The sequence below is a fragment of the Prenolepis imparis genome, unplaced genomic scaffold (genome assembly GCF_030444845.1).
Source record: "Prenolepis imparis isolate NDT839.2.m4 unplaced genomic scaffold, iyPreImpa1.0 SCAF_3, whole genome shotgun sequence".
Taxonomy (NCBI): domain Eukaryota; kingdom Metazoa; phylum Arthropoda; class Insecta; order Hymenoptera; family Formicidae; genus Prenolepis; species Prenolepis imparis.
Genome location: NW_028141161.1, coordinates 5,479,351 through 5,499,810, shown reverse-complemented (window position 1 = coordinate 5,499,810; position 20,460 = coordinate 5,479,351). Strand labels below are relative to the sequence as shown.

Below are 20,460 nucleotides of genomic sequence, written 5' to 3'. Positions count from 1 at the left end.
TACTTTTATTAATTTTAAAAATTTTAACTTATAATTTAAACTTATTTATTTTAATTCTCTATTCATTATAAAAAAAATAAATTTAATTATTATTTTTGATTTACTTATTAATTTAAATTATGACAAAAATCTTACATAATCATCCATTCCACCTAGTTTCTATTAGACCATGACCAATTATTATTTCAATTAGATTATTAAATAATTTAATTTCAATTATTATATGATTTCATAGAATAAATTATATAATTTTTTTATCACTCCCATGCACATTAATATGTATATATCAATGATGACGTGATATTACTCGAGAATCAACTTTACAAGGTCATCATACTTTTTTTGTTTATTTAGGTCTACGATTAGGAATAATTTTATTTATTATTTCTGAAATCTTTTTTTTTATCTCATTCTTTTGAGCTTACTTTCACTCATCTCTAGCCCCATCAATAGAAATTGGTCAATTATGACCTCCTCTGGGTATTAAACCTTTCAACCCTTTTGATATTCCCTTAATAAATACAATTATTCCTAATCGTAGACCTAAATAAACAAAAAAAGTATGATGACCTTGTAAAGTTGATTCTCGAGTAATATCACGTCATCATTGATATATACATATTAATGTGCATGGGAGTGATAAAAAAATTATATAATTTATTCTATGAAATCATATAATAATTGAAATTAAATTATTTAATAATCTAATTGAAATAATAATTGGTCATGGTCTAATAGAAACTAGGTGGAATGGATGATTATGTAAGATTTTTGTCATAATTTAAATTAATAAGTAAATCAAAAATAATAATTAAATTTATTTTTTTTATAATGAATAGAGAATTAAAATAATCTTCGGCATCCTACAATATCGATGCTATCTGGGATATAATTACAATATAATTAAAATATAACAATATATGTTATATTACAAATGTTACATCTATGAGTGGGAAGTTACAACTAACGTGTACGTTACATGTAATATGCACGTTATATAGTATATACATATATAGCATTATATACATGTTACATAGCAATTATATTTTGTGTTTGCTGGGATGCGTTGTTAAACGTACTTGTTTCTCTTCCCTTTTCTCTTTCTTATTCTCCTTTCTCTCTATCTTCTTTTCTCTTTTTCTACCTCTCTCTCTCTCTCTCTCGCTCTCTCTCTCTTTTTCTCTCCTTTTCCTTCTTTTTCTGTCTTTCCTGTTAATGGCTTGACAACTGATAAATTAAGAGATATTATTAACATTGTATATAAATATTATTAAGTATATATGAGATATATTATAATATATAGTATATATATATTGTATATATACTACCCAGACAGCACACAATATTTATGATAAAGATTCATAAATATTTATGAATATATATTTTTTTTAAATATTATATAAATATTTTAAAAATGTTTTATAAAAACCTTTATTTAACATATTATTAAAACAGATTAAATATTTCATATAATATTTATCGTATGTAAAGATAAATATTATGATAAATATTTATAAAATATTAAAATATTTATTATAAATATTCTATAAATATTTTACAAATATGCTGTGCTGTCTGGGTATATATTAAAATGTATAGTAGTACACATATAATTACACAGGCAGACACACACACACACACACACACATAGGCACGCACGCACGCACACACGCACGCACGCACGCACGCACACACACACACGCGCGCGCGCGCGCGCACGCACGCATATATACACGTATATATACAAATCTATTTGTCATTTTAGGTTACGTTCCAAAACGTCCTCTTCGAGGGAAATTTTACTTAAAAGCTATAGTACACACACACGTTACGTACATTATTGATTATCAGTAAAATTTTCCTCGAAGAGGACGTATTGAAACGTAACCTTAATTACTTTTTTATTCGTCTCTTCTTCCTCTTTTTTCTTTCTATTTCTCTCTCCACTTCTCTCTCTTTCTTTTCTTCTTCTTCTTCCTTTTCTTTCTTTTTCTCTTTCTTATTCTCCTTTCTCTCTATCTTCTTTTCTCTTTTTCTACCTCTCTCTCTCTCTCTCTTTCTCTCTCTCTCTCTTTTTCTCTCCTTTTCCTTCTTTTTCTGTCTTTCCTCTTAATGGCTTGACAACTGATAAATTAAGAAATATTATTCACATTGTATATAAATATTATTAAGTATATATTAGAGATATATTATAATATATAGTATATATATATTGTATATATACTACCCAGACAGCACACAATATTTATGATAAAGATTCATAAATATTTATGATTTATAACATATTAAAACAGATTAAATATTTCATATAATATTTATGGTATGTAAAGATAAATATTATGATAAATATTTATAAAATATTAAAATATTTATTATAAATATTCTATAAATATTTTACAAATATGCTGTGCTGTCTGGGTATATATTAATATATATATAATAATATAAATATATAATTATTATTTACCTTATTCTTCTTAAAACTTCCTGCACAATTTACACACTTTTAATATTTTAACCAATTTTGACTTGAAACTGTCAAAATAATCTTGACGATCAAACACTACGAAGCATGATCAGCAAAAGAACCAATCAGTACCGCAGATTAAAGGCAACAATACTTCGATACATTCGAGAATAAATAACATGCTTTTTTTAGAAAAGGATTTTCTTTGAAAAAATGAAAAATTATTTAAATTATTATCATTGATTAAAGAATAAGTAATCACGAGTTTTAAATAATCACGAGTCTCCTAATGATGTGAAAGAACTTTAACATTTCATTATTTTAGTCAATAGGCTCGTAAGAATATAATCACAAATTAACACGGGATAATGGCACTATGACCCTAGCGTGGTGGTTGAAGCGCAATAATTATTTATTTTAATACATTCAAGTTATTCTCGTAAACGTTTCGACTCTTTCTTTGATCATGATTGACGTTTTAATGACGTTTGACAAACAATTTTTGTGTTTCAATTACATGTAAACATTTTGTAATTATTATTGCGCTGAAGATGACTCAAAGAAAGAGTCGAAACATTCGCGAAAATAACTTGAATGTATTAAAATAAATAATTATTTCGCTTCAACCACCACGCTAGGCTTATAGTGCCATTACCCTGTGTTAATTTAACATTTCAATGTAACGCGATATGTACAATTATATTTGGAATAGAGGAATCTCTTTCGTTGAAAATCAAAAATACATCTGAAAAAAGTAAATATTCTAAATAAATTTTATATACAATTACCCAATCGGTTGTGCATAGCGATAGCTTCACCCGGATGTCTCAAGAGAAGTCGTCCAACCCCTTCGCAACGACGCAAGACTTCGTTCTTCAACAAGTGATTCCTGACGTTTTGCGAAATGATCGATGACTCTGTAACCCATGTTGACACGTGCGCGAAATCAACAGTTGATACGCCCCATATTCGCTAGAAATTTATTTTTATACGTTAGTGAGATGTATAACACGAAGAAGAATATATGTGTAAATTGAACATTTGCATTAATCTCTCTTAGCAAGTGAAGAACCGATTTTATTTCTATATATTGTTTCTATATTGCTTTACAAAAATAATTTCAATCAAGATAGGTCATTATACCTAAATTTGATGCGATGCAGATAAATATAATCGAGCCAAGCTTCGCACATTATTCGTAAAATCATATTTGATGTTTCGTGATCCTCTATTACTTCCAATACAGGTAGTAACACTTTTTCTGTAATATGTAACTTTAGTATATGAATAATCAACGCATCTTTTTAAAAAGTTTGGCGCAATAATATGCGACAATAAAACTCATAACTCACGTGACAAACTTTAACAACAATTTTAATATAAACATATTTTTCTTAATATATAATATAAAATAAGAAAAACATACCAAAGTAAGCTTCCACGTAAAGAGTGGCAGTTACCGGAGGTACACTGCTATTTTTTCTCCAATAATTCGATTGTGGAAAGCACATGTGCAAATTCGCGAGGCTGATTACACAACAGATCTTAGCAAGCGTGTTGGTGCACTTAACGGCACAAATCTGCAAGAACAAAGAAATTTAAAATTATCTGCAATTTTTTAGATAGCAGATTTGTGTTAAAAAATCTATCTTTTGCAGAGGAATTATTTTTCTCTCAGCTTTTAATAAATTCGATTTATTTTATAATATAATTAATTGTTTTATAATATACTTTATAATATATATGATTTGAAAGTTTTAAGATATATGAGTATAATATCTTCTCCGCGCGAAGCAAGAAACTTGTTAGATAAATAAAAATAATTCTTTCTATTTCTTTAACATTAGAAATCGAAACATATATATTATACCTGAAGCAATTCGACATTCGCCTTGACTTCGGAGACGATCTTCGCTCTCATCTTCGTGCACACATATACTTGAACGCTAATAGAATCCGCAGACAATGCGGTCGTATGATCGGCGAGCTAAAACAATTATAAAAAAATTAATATAATAATGCATTTTTTGTACAAATTACAAAAAAGAACAATGAAAAGAAGAATACCTTGAGATAAGATAATTCTTCAAGGTAGTTCACTATGTCACCCTTGACTAAAAGAAAAAACACATCAAGGTCCCAAGTATGGGCTATAATCTTGGCCTCTTGAATAGCCCATAATTTTGCCGTGTGCACCGAATGGTCCATTCTATGCAACACCACGATCTGCTCTGACAATGGTAGCTCTGTCAAAGGTGCTCCTATCACCCATTCGCCGCCGATTTCGCATTCATTGCTGAGGGTAACCAGCAAATGAAACAACTCGACGAACATTTGGCCCGTGTCGGTTCCCTAATGTATAAGAATGCTAATTATTTATCGTCATCTATTTTTTTATTTAATGTACAGAAAAAGTTCTTCTTTTCTTTTTTTTTATTATCATAAATAATTTAAGCAAGCCATTTGTCATTCTATATTGAATAGATAACATTTCCCTGAAATTTAATTTAAAATTTTCCAAATAAGATATCAACCTCTGTAGATGATGGTTTCGAGAGGCATTCGAAAGCCGAGGTGTAAGCTAGTCTGAACATTTGATCCCAGGCAGTGATAGTTGTATGGTACCCGAGTGCATCGCATAAATTCTGCAGCGCTGATCTAACTGTAGGTGGAACTGAAATTTTGAAATAGATATGTAAAACAGAATATATATCTTATATAAACGCGAAAAAAAAATATTTTCAAATATAAGAAAAGAATTTTTTGGTTTTACTTTCGTTTCTGTGAATGAACTGTCGCAACCAATCCTTAAGATGCTGAGCACCGTGACTGTGATGAGTTGCAAGGGCTTCTCTGGACCACCACAGTATCACATGATCCAAAATGCTGGATAATGCACCCCATGCAATCTCCTGCTAGTAGTTCTTTACTTTCTTTATCGCGTTGCTTCTTAATTTTGTTTCGCCTAATAGATAATATGCATCAATGTCTACTATCAATATTTGATTGTCGTGTATCAAAAATTTTATTGATATATTTCTCTATATTTATATTTTATTTTTATATAATATGTATATAAAACACTATAAAATGATTTTTAAAATTATTAAAACTGTACCATTGCAAGTTTTTAAAGCATCTGTGCCAAGCAGTCGCGGAGAAATCCCGTGCACAACATTTAAAAGTTTAAGAACTTGCTCGTTCTGCGTATTTACGATTGTCTGCACACTTTCGATATCGGATGCCTCTATTTCGGATGTCGATGTCGCACTTGCAATTGGTGGCGTTAAATGTCTCGTAAGAGCACTATAGTTTGAGAAATGTAATAAAAATATGTTTGATTACACAGAATTATACACTTGCTTATAAATATTATTTATCTATCTAATAATAGTTAGATATAGTATAGAGATATATAAGATAATAATACTGTGGTGATGTATGTAATTATGAATCGCGAACCGATAAATCTCGATGCTGGAGTTTTCTGAAACGTCGACATCGTTCGTCATAGATGTTGGCTCTATTTTTTCATGAGGTTCGTAATTTGCCAGAAGGCAGTCGATAAGTCATGACAACATTCCTCCGCTCTGTTTTTTGCTAATATCTAAAATTATTAATGTTATAAATTTTCCCTATCGATATTCGACATGATGTTTTAAAAAAATGTATAGGTATTCAATTTAATAATCTATGAAAATAAAATATATATAAATTCTCTGAATATTTTTCGTATTAAAAAAGTTAGAATTAACAATAAAACGCGTTAGAATTCAAAATTAAGCTACTCGCTTGCAATATTCTGGTAACAGAGATCTTCTTCAACGGCTCGAACATGGATGGACAATCATTGTAAAAGACATTGACGGACGAATCTGATACGTTTCGATCCACATCGAGCTGTTGTAAGCATTTACCAATCTGCAATTTGCTAATTCTGTCATTATCTTGCAATATTTATTATAAATATTCTATAAATATTTTACAAATATGCTGTGCTGTCTGGGTATATATTAAAATGTATAGTAGTACACATATAATTACACAGGCAGACACAAACACACACACGCACGCACGCACACACACACGCACACACGCACACACGCACGCACGCACGCATATATACACGTATATATACAAAATTATTTGTCACTTTAGGTTACGTTCCAAAACGTCCTCTTCGAAAGAAATTTTACTTAAAAGCTATGGTACACACATACGTTACGTACATTATTGATTATCAGTAAAATTTTCCTCGAAGAGGACGTATTGGAACGTAACCTTAATTACTTTTTTATCTCTTCGTCTCTTCGTCTCTACGTCTCTTCTTCCTCTTTTCTCTTTCTCTATTTCTCTCTCCACTTCTCTCTCTTTCTTTTCTTCTTCTTCTTCCTTTTCTTTCTTCTCGACAACTGGCTAATTAATACAATATAAACTGATTATATAAAATAATATACGTATTTTATATACGTATAATATATACGTATATAAATATATAAATATATAATATAAATATATATATTAATATATATATAATAATATAAATATATAATTATTATTTACCTTATTCTTCTTAAAACTTCCTGTACAATTTACACACTTTTAATATTATAACCAATTTTGACTTGAAACTGTCAAAATAATCTTGATCAAACGATCAAACACTACGAAGCATGATCAGCAAAAGAACCAATCACTACCGCGGATTAAAGGCAACAATACTTCGATACATTCGAGAATAAATAACATGCCTTTTTTAGAAAAGGAGGATGTAAATGCGTAAAATTCAGGTATCCCCAAGTGTAAAGCTACGTATACACGGCGACATTTTTATGTCTAGATCAAATGTATACACTAAGTGTCGACATGTGTACAGCGCTGAAAGCAGTATCGCTAGATCGAGTTGCAGTGTTTCGATTGTTTTTGCAATTCACGTGTAGACATGTTCAAACAAATGTCAGACAGCGCTCTAATATATTTCCAATCTTCCGGAAATTTTTTGGAAAGTGTCGTGACCATGTCGAAATTCGAGTGGACGAGAGAAAAAACGAAACATTTAATTTCTCTTTTGGAAAGACTCCCGCATCTGTGGGATGTCTCACAAGCCGATTATAAAAATCGCTCGAAGCGTACTGCTTCAATAGAACAAATCGCGCAACAATTTAATACTGATTCTGCAGAAGTTGGTCGAAAACTTCACAATTTGAGAACTCAGTTCAATAATGAATTGAGAAAAACTAGGAAGAAGAAAAGTGGACAAGGATCCGCTGAAGTATATACCAGCAAATGGGAATTTTTCGAAGCTTTACAATTTATGCAGTCTTCATCAAAATGTACAGAACTCAAAGCAATCTTGTAAGTATTATATTTTATTTCAATATTTAATATTATATTTTGTTTTAACATATTTATATTTTATTTTTTGATTTATATATACTTATATTGCCACGGTACTTCGCCGTTGGGTGACACAAAATAATTTTTGAATTCCTCACGTATTTCTTTACTATTGACGCTGTAATTATGGCCGAAGTTTCCCTCAAGTGAAAAAAATATATTATTAGGTAAATTTTCATTTCTCCAACTTCCATTCGTTATTCCTTCTTCTGTATCTTTATCCAAAACCAGGTGATGCATAAATTTGTCGTGAATCTCTGGTCATTAAAAAATTATGCAAACATATAATAGCCGAGACGAAAAAAGAAATTTCAATAAAATAAAATTTAAAATAAAATAAAATAAAATTTCAATTCTACATCAACTTTTCTCTAAATAAATATTTTTTAAGTGTCTTACCTGTAGCCAAATATCTTAAAGTTAATGCCAATCTTTCTCCTGGTGGTATAGAATTTCTCATTACTGTATCTTTTTTCTTTATTATTGCCGTAACTTTTTTTAGCAAATAATTGAAATCTAAAACCGACATACGCAGAAAATTTTTGTACGATTTTTCGTCGGTAAGTTTTAATTCGCGAAGTAATGTATTATAACAACCGAATCTATCTCTTCTTTTTATCTATTCTTTTACCCATAATTTTCTTTTTCGTCTTCTACGTTTTCTTTTTAACGTGATGCAAGCAATAAGCGCAGCAGCGAGCATACGTTCGTCCATATTGACTGATTCATATAAACTGAAGACCAACCGAATGGTCTGACAATCTAGCCGAAGCGTAGAGAGGCATAGAGAGATGTAGACAGATACATTTTTTGCCAACACATAGATTCGACACAAATGTATGACACTACTCTAGTCTCAAAAATTGCAATACGTGTGAACAGTAAAGACACTGTTCTAGACACAAATATCCGCTCTAGATGTCGTCGTGTATACGTAGCTTAAGGAACGTCGAGCGGATTAGGCACAGGACAGCCAAGGAAAACCAAGTCCAGTCGAGTTCAATACGTACTTAGACTTCGTCTATTTAACACGAAACGTCTCACTGACGCAACAGACGCTTACTTAATCTTTATCTTAACGCGTACGACCGTAATTTCGTCTTTTCTGCTTCACTACCGGAACACGAACACGAGTCCCCTGTACTTGCACACTGCACACGCTGCCGGAAACCCGGCTTTCCGGGTCACGTGACTCTCGAGCTCCAATGAGGAGCGCTCGCTTGTCGCTGAGCCAATAGTTAGCTAAGAAGGGAATGCGCACGCAGGCGCTGGATGCGCACGCAACGATGACGCGAGCCGCAAATGGCGGCAGCGGATAATACACAATGAGGCAAATTTGATGTTTTCCTAAAAAAAAATCTATATTCTAATAAAAAAAACTCATTTTGTAAAAATCAAGATTCTATATTGCAATTATAATCATTCAATATAGCAATGTCCAGGTTCTGATATACACTACCAGTATTGAAAATATATAATGTACATAATGTAAACTATAGATTTCAGTACTAACAATGTATGTCGGAACATGCCCTACATTGGATGATTATAATTGCAATATGTTAGGAAATTAGTATGTATATATTCGGACACTTAGAGAGAGGGGAAAAAAATATTTATGCGAACAGTTTTGCTATAGTCTTTGAATTCATATAGATGTGTAATTAAGTTATAAAATGTTTATTGATAGAGAGTAAGATTGTTGTGAATATAGTTTGTATTATTGTGCACTGTATTTGTAGTATTAAAGTCATTTATTGAAAGTACTGAAATTCACACACAGAATATCTGAATATTGTAAATTGCAGATTATATGTAGCCTCTATTTCTATAATATGACAATGCATTTTGATTCTATATGTAGAATCGTCATGAGTGAATTCTGAGAAGGCGAGCTGAGGCGGAATATAAACGCAGATTGAGATTGCAATTGCATCAAATAGAATATGATGAATCAAGTGAATCATCCGACGCATCTCATCATTCAAGTGTACACGAAGAAGAGGTTTTAAGTTTGGATGAATCAAATGTTGCGGATGCGGATGTTGATATGCAAAGACAAGAACAATTTGAACAAGAGCAGATAGAAGATGACAGTCAATCTGAGGACGACATTTCAAGTGATGACAATAATGCAGATTGGTCAACAGAAAATACACAGGATTCCATGGAGGATATCACTGAGAGTGAGTTTGATGAAGATGTCTACTTACCAGTGTTGTGCTTAGATGATTTTAAAATTAGCTAGATAAAGATGAGATAAAAATATGTAAATTTATCTTATATAAGATAAAGATGATTTTGTTTTAAATGTATCTAGATAAAAGATAAAATTATATGGCGATTCATCTAGATAACTTCTAGATAATATTATTTTTTGACTGATTATGTAAACAAAAAAATGTAAATTTTAAAAGGGATATAAAAATATATTCATACTTTTATTTGTAAGTTTCTATCGCTTACTGTTTAAATTTACTATTTAAATATTTTTATGTGCTATGACTCTAAATGTCTGAACATTATTCTAGATAATTTAATAAAGATAACACATTTTTTCATCTAACAATAAGATGCAGATATAGATAATACATATTTTTATTATCTATATAAAGATAAGATGCTGCAAAAATTTTATCTAGATAATCATCTATATAATTTTATTTAGATAACAGCAAACACTGCTACTTACGTATGGCTCTGACAGAATGGGCTTCTTGTGGTGTTTCAAAAAGAATAGTGAACAGTTTGTTGAGTCTTTTACGCAAAGTGCATCCAGAACTTCCAAAGACATATGTAACCTTACTGAATACACCTAAGACCACGACAGTATGTCTGAGGTTGATAACGGGCATGTGTGGTACAAGGGAATAAAAAAAATCTTGATTCCTTTTTGACTCAAGAATATTTAGATACTCATGAACAAATACGATTGAATATCAGCATAGATGGATTGCCTTTGGATAGAAGTGGAAAGTTACATTTTTGGCCCATTTTAGGATCCTTGGCTGACAAGACTTGTGAGCCTTTTATTATTAGTGTTTATTTTGGTACAGAGAGAGTCAAAGCCCTCAACACTAGAACAATTTTTAGAAGAATTTATTAAAGAGATGGAGGAACTTTCCACAAATGGTTTTGAATTTAATGATCATATTTATGATGTGTCTATACATAACTTCGCTTGTGATGCTCCAGCGAGATCTTTCGTGAAATGCACCATTGGACATAATGGATTATTTTCTTGTGAAAAATGTGAGGTTGAAGGTGAATGGTACCATAACAGGATGGTTTATTTGAATAATGGACAGAAACGCACAGACCAATCATTTATTGACAGAAGAAATCCTGAGCACCATCAAGGATTATCACCATTAGAAGAGCGACTCAATATTAAAATGGTATCCCAATTTAGGCTTGAATATCTTCATCTTGTGTGCCTTGGTGTGATGAAGAGATTTTTAATGCGAATATTAGAAACAAGAAACCGAGGCAAATTAATAGATGAAAACATAGAAGCTTTTAAAAATACTTCAGCATGGATTAGACAGTTTATTCCCAGAGAATTCAACCGAAAGCCTTATCGATTTAAGAAGGTTGCTCATCTTAAGGGTACAGAGCTTAGAAGATTTTTATTACTATATGATGGTATTAAAATAATGAAGGATCATACTCCTAACAGAATATATTACACTTTCTTACTCTTCCATTGTAGCATTTATATTTTAACTTCTCCTTCACTCGCGTAGAATAATGCAATGAGAAATGCTGCTAGAGAATTTTTGAATTTATTTGTACAATCTAGTAGTCATGTCTTCAGCCGTGATTTTATTGTGTTTAATGTGCATGGACTTATTCATCTAGCTGATGAATGCGACGTGGATTCTTGGACTTATTTAGTGCGTTTCCATATGAAAATTATTTGAAGACAATCAAGCAATCATTACGATCAGGATATCACCCTTTGCAACAATTAGCAAGAAGAGATGCTGAAACCAATGGACACTTGTTAAAGCCGAAGAATATTATTGAGGGTATACAGTTGAAAGGAAATCATATTGATCCCAATGAAACTGTTCAAGGGGAACACTATAAAATGCTTACAAGCAATAAATTTATATTGAGATGCGTTGCTCCTGATCATTGTTTTAAAACTGAGGACGGATCAGTGGTTTTATTGCGAAATATTGTTTATTCTGAAGACAATGTAGTGATCCTACGTGGACAGAAATTTCAGACACAAAATAATTATTATCAATATCCAATGGACTCATCCTTGATTGGCATCGTTCTTGTTTCCCAACTGGATGAAATAGTTAGATCCTGGGAGATGAATCATACAATTATGAAATATGTATTCTTATTCCTGAAAATATAAGGTCATATCTATGTATTCCTCTTGCGCACAGCTCTTGTGGTATATTATGACTACCCAGATAGCCAAATCTGTCAAGAGCATGTTAAAACTGTGTGCTATATATTTTTGCCAGCAAAAAAACTGCAGATTTTATACAAAACTTGTTATATCAGATAATGATAGCAGAACGTTGGCTGAAATGTTATAAAATCTGCTGACATAATTTGGCAGCAAGTCAGTAGCAGAAATCAAGCAGGATTTGTATAGAATTATCATAGCAGATTGGTAGTAGAAACCGAGCAGGATTTGTGCAACGCAGTTTGGTGTCAGATTGACGGCAGAAATCGAGCAAGATTTGCGCGCGCACAATCTGATGGTAAATTGACAACAGGATCTGCATTTTGCAGTTATTTAATAGTTCCTTCACCTACCGCTATGTGATGTATTTTCTCGCAATCAAATTTCTGTTAAATATAGATATAAAGTCTGCAAGTCGTGGCTATTAATAAAAGATCAAAAGTATATTTTTCTATCAGTTTAATTTTTGATATCTGACAAGTCTAACATGAGAATATTAAACTTATTAGAATCAATAGGATATACATGAAAAATTATCCATTTTATTTATACTTTCTATTTAAAGCATAAAGCAGAATTTAATTCTCATAAATTATATCTTAAATTTTATAAATTATATAAATTTAATTATTTTTGCAATTTATTTTATTAATTTAATTAATAGATTAAATTGAACATTTAATTGCTATGTGAGATATAACTACATACAATATAATATGTTATACATTAAATATCATATTTATGAAAAAAAAAAATTATAAGTAGCGGATAACACGTCTTATGCATCTGTTATATTCATCGAAAAATATTGAATTTTATTATACTATATATTCAAATAGCAAGTAACTGTGCAGATCCTGCTCGATTTCTGCCGCCAATCTGCTATTAGATTGCGTTTGACAGATCTGTTCGGTTTCTGATGCCAATCTGCTATCAAACTATATGTGCAGATCTGCTCGGTTTCTGCCGCCAATCTGCTGTCAGATTTTGCTTACTAACTATGCTAGCAGAATATCATCAATTGCGGACACAGTGGATAGGAATCTGCTGTAAAGTCATGATTAGGGGTACGTTCGGGCAGCGCACTTTTAGCGCTACGAGCGCGCTATGGCCGTTCGTGGAGCTCTTTCATAGCGCCAACAAAATAATGATGACGTCATTGTTTGTGCATTGCAACGTCATCAGTCGCGCTAACTCGTGCTCACGATTCCGAGGTGAGGCACGAGATGCTTACAGCACTCATAGCGTCAAAATAAGCTCCCCGAACGCTGTGCGACGCTTTTTCTTCTAGGTATGTTATAACAACTAACCTGTGCCTTGTAACGTGACTTTTTATTTTAGCAGTGAATTTTTAAACGCATATATATACATATATATATATATATTTATAATTATATTATACATTTTATAGATATTTTGTTTAAAAAATGGATAAGATACCAATAACCTTACAATGTTTAAGTTAATTTTATTTTGAAAAATAAGTTAATATTTCTGGTTGTATTAAAGCTTTATTTAAGTTGATATTTCTCATGATATTAAAGCTTTATTTAAAAAATAAGTCAATATTCCTATATTTCTGATACTCAAGTCAGTTTTATTTTAAGAAATATAAATTAGTATTTCTGTGATATAATACTTAAATCAGTATTTTAAAATGTAAGATACAATTTATGTTATATTGTGTATGTTACATATGTAAAAGAAATGTGAAATAAATATATTATAATTATATGTACAATATTTTATTTATATTTAACATTATAATTATTATATATGTGTAATATGATAGATTTTAGATCTAGATTGTTGTTATAGATGTTTATCGATATCGGATCGAATCTTGATTTTATATATATATATATATATATATATATATATATATGTCTAAGGGATGTTTCAGGGACCGTTTTTAATTCTTGTCGTTTTTTATGAAAAATGATGAGGGACAATTAATTACATCATTTCCCGTTTGAATTTTTAAAATTGCTTTATTTATTTATGAGATATTTAATAAAATATATAAAATGGTTACTTCCAGGTCCATTCTTAATTTTCTTTATAATTTAAGAAAATTTATGAAATTAATGATTTTTTTGAAAGTGCCAGATATATTTTAACAGTAAGAGAAGATATATTATAAAAAATAATGATACTGGCTGAAATAAACTGAAGTTTTAAATCGGTCCCGGATTTCATCATTTAGGTATATATTATACACTTTCGGACCAATTAAAAAGTATATGTTTTTTGTTTAATGTATTTTACACATTCAGAATCAATGTATTTAATAAAAGAAAATATATTAAATAAAAACAGTTGATAATTACACTCATTTTTATGTTTATTTTGTTCAAATTATTAATATTAATAATACGAATACTTCCAGAACCAGGAAGAACAAACAAAATGGCGCCAAATTTTTGTTATTGGCGGGACCGATGGTATAATGCGTATATTTACACCATATTAAGTGTGCGTATATTTAGCACTGGCATAAGACATCGGTTTTGTAAAATTAAATATTAATATTTAAATAGTATGTTAAAAGGTGAAATAGTATCAATTTTGCGAAATCGCGCGAGAGCAAGCTTTATGGCGCCAAATTTTTATTATTGGCGGGACCGTTGGTATAATGCGTAATGCGTGTATTTAGCACTGGCATACAGTATCGATTTTATTAAATAATTAGGTACCAATATTTGAATAGTATGCTAAAATGTTGGAGTAGTAAACATTTTTACGAAGTAGTGCGAATGCGCTTTATGGCGCCAAATTTTTGTTTTTGGCGGGACCGTTGGTATAAAGCATAATGCATATATTTAGGACTGACATAAGATATCGATTTTATTAAATAAGTAAGTAATAATATTTGAATAGTATGCTAAAATGCTAGAATAGTTAAAATTTATACGAAATAGTGCGTATGAGCTTTATGGCGCCAAATTTTTGTTATTGGCTGGACTGTTGGTATGATGCATATATTTAGCACTGGCATAAAATATCGATTTTATTAAATAATTAGGTACCAATATTTGAATAGTATGCTAAAATGCTGGAGTAGTAAAAATTTTTACGAAGTAGTGCGAATGCGCTTTATGGCGCCAAATTTTTATTATTGGCGGGACCGTTGGTATAATGCGTAATACGTATATTTAGCTCTGGCATAAGATATTGATTTTATTAAATAATTACGTACTAATAATTGAATAGTATGCTAAAATGCTGGAATAGTGATAATTTTTACGAAATATAGTGCGAATGAGCTTTATGGCGCCAAATTTTTGTTATTGGCGGGACCGTTGGTATAATGCGTAATGCGTATATTTAGGACTGGCATAAGGTATCGATTTTATTAAATAAGTAAGTAATAATATTTGAATAGTATGTTAAAATGCTGGAATAGTGATAATTTTTACGAAATATAGTGCGAATGAGCTTTATGGCGCCAAATTTTTGTTATTGGCGGGACCGTTGATATAATGCGTAATGCGTATATTTAGGACTGGCATAAGGTATCGATTTTATTAAATAATTAAGTACTAATATTTAAATAGTATGCTTAAATGCTGGAATAGTTAAAATTTTTACAAAATAGTGCGAATGAGCTTTATGGCGCTAAATTTTTGTTATTGGCGGGACCGTTGATATAATGCGTAATGCTTATATTTAGAACTGGCATAAGATATCGATTTTATTAAATAATTAGGTACCAATATTTGAATAGTATGCTAAAATGCTGGAATAAAGAAAATTTTTACGAAATAGTGCGAATGAGCTTTATGGCGCCAAGTTTTTGTTATTGGCGGAACCGATGGTATAATGCTTAAGGGTGAAAACCGATGCAGCAGAATAGCAGAACGCTGAACGAGAGCGGAACCAATCAGGAGCCGTTCCGCCTTTCCTTTACGCGGAATTGAATGTTCTGATTGGTTCCGCTCTCGTTCCGCGTTCTGCTATTCCGCTGCATGGGTTTTCTCCCTAATGCGTATATTTAGCACTGGCATAAGATATCGATTTTAATAAATAATTAAGTACTAATATTTGAATAGTATGCTAAAATGCTGCAATAGTTAAAATTTTTACGAAATAGTGCGAATAAGCTTTATGGCGCCAAATTTTTGTTATTGGCGGGACCGTTGATATAATGCGTAATCGTATATTTAGCACTGGCATAAAATATCGATTTTATTAATTAATTAGGTACCAATATTTGAATAGTATGCTAAAATATAGAATAGTCAATTTTTACGAAATATTGCGAATGAGCTTTATGGCGCCAAATTTTTGTTATTGGTGGGACCGTTGGTATAATGTGTAATGTGTATATATTTAGCACTGGCGCAAGATATCGATTTTAATATATAATTAAATAGTAATATTTAAGTAGTATGTTAAAATGCTGCAATAATTAAAATTTTTACGAAATAGCGCGAATGAGCTGTATGGTGCAAAATTTTTGTTATTGGCAGGACCGATGATATAATGCGTATATTTACACCAAATTAAGTGTACGTATATTTAGCACTGGCATATGATATCGATTTTATTAAATAATTAAGTACTAATATTTGAATAATATGCTAAAATGCTGGAATAGTGAAAATTTCTACGAAATAGTGCGAATGAGCTTCATGGCGCCAAATTTTTGTTATTGGCGGGACAGTTGGTATAATGCACAATGCGTATATTTAGCACTGGGATAAGATATAGATTTTATTAAATAATTAAGTACTAATATTTGAATAGTATGCTAAAATGCTGGAATAGTTAAAATTTTTACGAAATAGTGCGAATAATCTTTATGGCGCCAAATTTTTGTTATTTGCGGCACCGTTGATATAATGCGTAATGCGTATATTTAGCACTGGGATAAAATATCGATTTTATTAATTAGGTACCAATATTTGAATAGTATGCTAAAATATAGAATAGTCAATTTTTACGAAATAGTGCGAATGAGCTTGATGTCGCCAAATTTTTGTTATTGGCGGGACCGTTGGTATAAAGCATAATGCATATATTTAGGACTGACATAAGATATCGATTTTATTAAATAAGTAAGTAATAATATTTGAATAGTATGCTAAAATGCTAGAATAGTTAAAATTTATACGAAATAGTGCGTATGAGCTTTATGGCGCCAAATTTTTGTTATTGGCTGGACTGTTGGTATGATGCATATATTTAGCACTGGCATAAAATATCGATTTTATTAAATAATTAGGTACCAATATTTGAATAGTATGCTAAAATGCTGGAGTAGTAAAAATTTTTACGAAGTAGTGCGAATGCGCTTTATGGCGCCAAATTTTTATTATTGGCGGGACCGTTGGTATAATGCGTAATACGTATATTTAGCTCTGGCATAAGATATTGATTTTATTAAATAATTACGTACTAATAATTGAATAGTATGCTAAAATGCTGGAATAGTGATAATTTTTACGAAATATAGTGCGAATGAGCTTTATGGCGCCAAATTTTTGTTATTGGCGGGACCGTTGGTATAATGCGTAATGCGTATATTTAGGACTGGCATAAGGTATCGATTTTATTAAATAAGTAAGTAATAATATTTGAATAGTATGTTAAAATGCTGGAATAGTGATAATTTTTACGAAATATAGTGCGAATGAGCTTTATGGCGCCAAATTTTTGTTATTGGCGGGACCGTTGATATAATGCGTAATGCGTATATTTAGGACTGGCATAAGGTATCGATTTTATTAAATAATTAAGTACTAATATTTAAATAGTATGCTTAAATGCTGGAATAGTTAAAATTTTTACAAAATAGTGCGAATGAGCTTTATGGCGCTAAATTTTTGTTATTGGCGGGACCGTTGATATAATGCGTAATGCTTATATTTAGAACTGGCATAAGATATCGATTTTATTAAATAATTAGGTACCAATATTTGAATAGTATGCTAAAATGCTGGAATAAAGAAAATTTTTACGAAATAGTGCGAATGAGCTTTATGGCGCCAAGTTTTTGTTATTGGCGGAACCGATGGTATAATGCTTAAGGGTGAAAACCGATGCAGCAGAATAGCAGAACGCTGAACGAGAGCGGAACCAATCAGGAGCCGTTCCGCCTTTCCTTTACGCGGAATTGAATGTTCTGATTGGTTCCGCTCTCGTTCCGCGTTCTGCTATTCCGCTGCATGGGTTTTCTCCCTAATGCGTATATTTAGCACTGGCATAAGATATCGATTTTAATAAATAATTAAGTACTAATATTTGAATAGTATGCTAAAATGCTGCAATAGTTAAAATTTTTACGAAATAGTGCGAATAAGCTTTATGGCGCCAAATTTTTGTTATTGGCGGGACCGTTGATATAATGCGTAATCGTATATTTAGCACTGGCATAAAATATCGATTTTATTAATTAATTAGGTACCAATATTTGAATAGTATGCTAAAATATAGAATAGTCAATTTTTACGAAATATTGCGAATGAGCTTTATGGCGCCAAATTTTTGTTATTGGTGGGACCGTTGGTATAATGTGTAATGTGTATATATTTAGCACTGGCGCAAGATATCGATTTTAATATATAATTAAATAGTAATATTTAAGTAGTATGTTAAAATGCTGCAATAATTAAAATTTTTACGAAATAGCGCGAATGAGCTGTATGGTGCAAAATTTTTGTTATTGGCAGGACCGATGATATAATGCGTATATTTACACCAAATTAAGTGTACGTATATTTAGCACTGGCATATGATATCGATTTTATTAAATAATTAAGTACTAATATTTGAATAATATGCTAAAATGCTGGAATAGTGAAAATTTCTACGAAATAGTGCGAATGAGCTTCATGGCGCCAAATTTTTGTTATTGGCGGGACAGTTGGTATAATGCACAATGCGTATATTTAGCACTGGGATAAGATATAGATTTTATTAAATAATTAAGTACTAATATTTGAATAGTATGCTAAAATGCTGGAATAGTTAAAATTTTTACGAAATAGTGCGAATAATCTTTATGGCGCCAAATTTTTGTTATTTGCGGCACCGTTGATATAATGCGTAATGCGTATATTTAGCACTGGGATAAAATATCGATTTTATTAATTAGGTACCAATATTTGAATAGTATGCTAAAATATAGAATAGTCAATTTTTACGAAATAGTGCGAATGAGCTTGATGTCGCCAAATTTTTGTTATTGGCGGGACCGTTGGTATAATGCGTAATGCGTATATTTAGCACTGGCACAAGATATCGATTTTAATAAATAATTAAGTACTAATATTTAAATGATATGCTAAAATGCTGCAATAGTTAAAATTTTTACGAAATAGCGCGAATGAGCTGTATGGCGCCAAATTTTTGTTATTGGCGGGACCGATGGTGTAATGCGTATATTTACACCATATTAAGTGTGCATATATTTAGCACTAACATAAGATATTGATTTTATTAAATAATTATGTACTAATATTTTAATAGAATGCTAAATTGCTGGAATAGTGGAAATTTTTATGAAATAGTGCGAATGAACTTTATGGCGCCAAATTTTTGATGTGGTACCGAATTTGTTCATATTATCTCACACTAATAAGAACTTCAAAATAATCAATATTAAATGTTTTTTTTACGTTTAAAGAAAAGATAATACATTTCTATATAATAATTGTGTATAACTATGATATTGCAGTGTTATTTTGCAAATTTAAACATAATATATATGTGGTCCCGAAAGTATCCATATAACTGCGATAAGTGTCCCGAAAATATACATATTACATATTATTTAACAAAAAAGCTCAATTTTTAGGAAAGAAATTATTTTATACATAACAAAGGACATGAGAAGTTAAATATATAAATATTTCATCTAATGATATCTTGTTTTTAATGAAAATATGATTAATTTTTCGTTTTTATTACATTTTATTTTTTCATAGATAAAATGTATACTGCCAGGTCGGACCTGGAAATATACATTTAACTGAAGAAAAGATCCAGGTCCGACCTGGCAATAGCCAAAGGTCCCGGAAATATACAGTATATTATCTAAAAGGTCCTTGCAACATCCCTTAGACATATATATATAGTTACAATGTAATCTTAATCATTAATTCTATTACTATATGCACTCTATACATTATATACATTATACATTAATTCTATTACTATA

The 20,460-nt window shown here is 30.7% G+C and overlaps 2 pseudogenes; one reads left to right on the top strand and one right to left on the bottom strand.

The window, feature by feature from the left end:
- Positions 1 to 3,241: 3,241 nt before the first annotated feature.
- LOC145934316 (coiled-coil domain-containing protein 142-like) lies at positions 3,242 to 6,411 on the bottom strand (annotated as a pseudogene).
- Positions 6,412 to 9,189: 2,778 nt separating this feature from the next.
- LOC145934315 (uncharacterized) lies at positions 9,190 to 12,239 on the top strand (annotated as a pseudogene).
- The last annotated feature ends 8,221 nt before the right edge of the window (positions 12,240 to 20,460 follow it).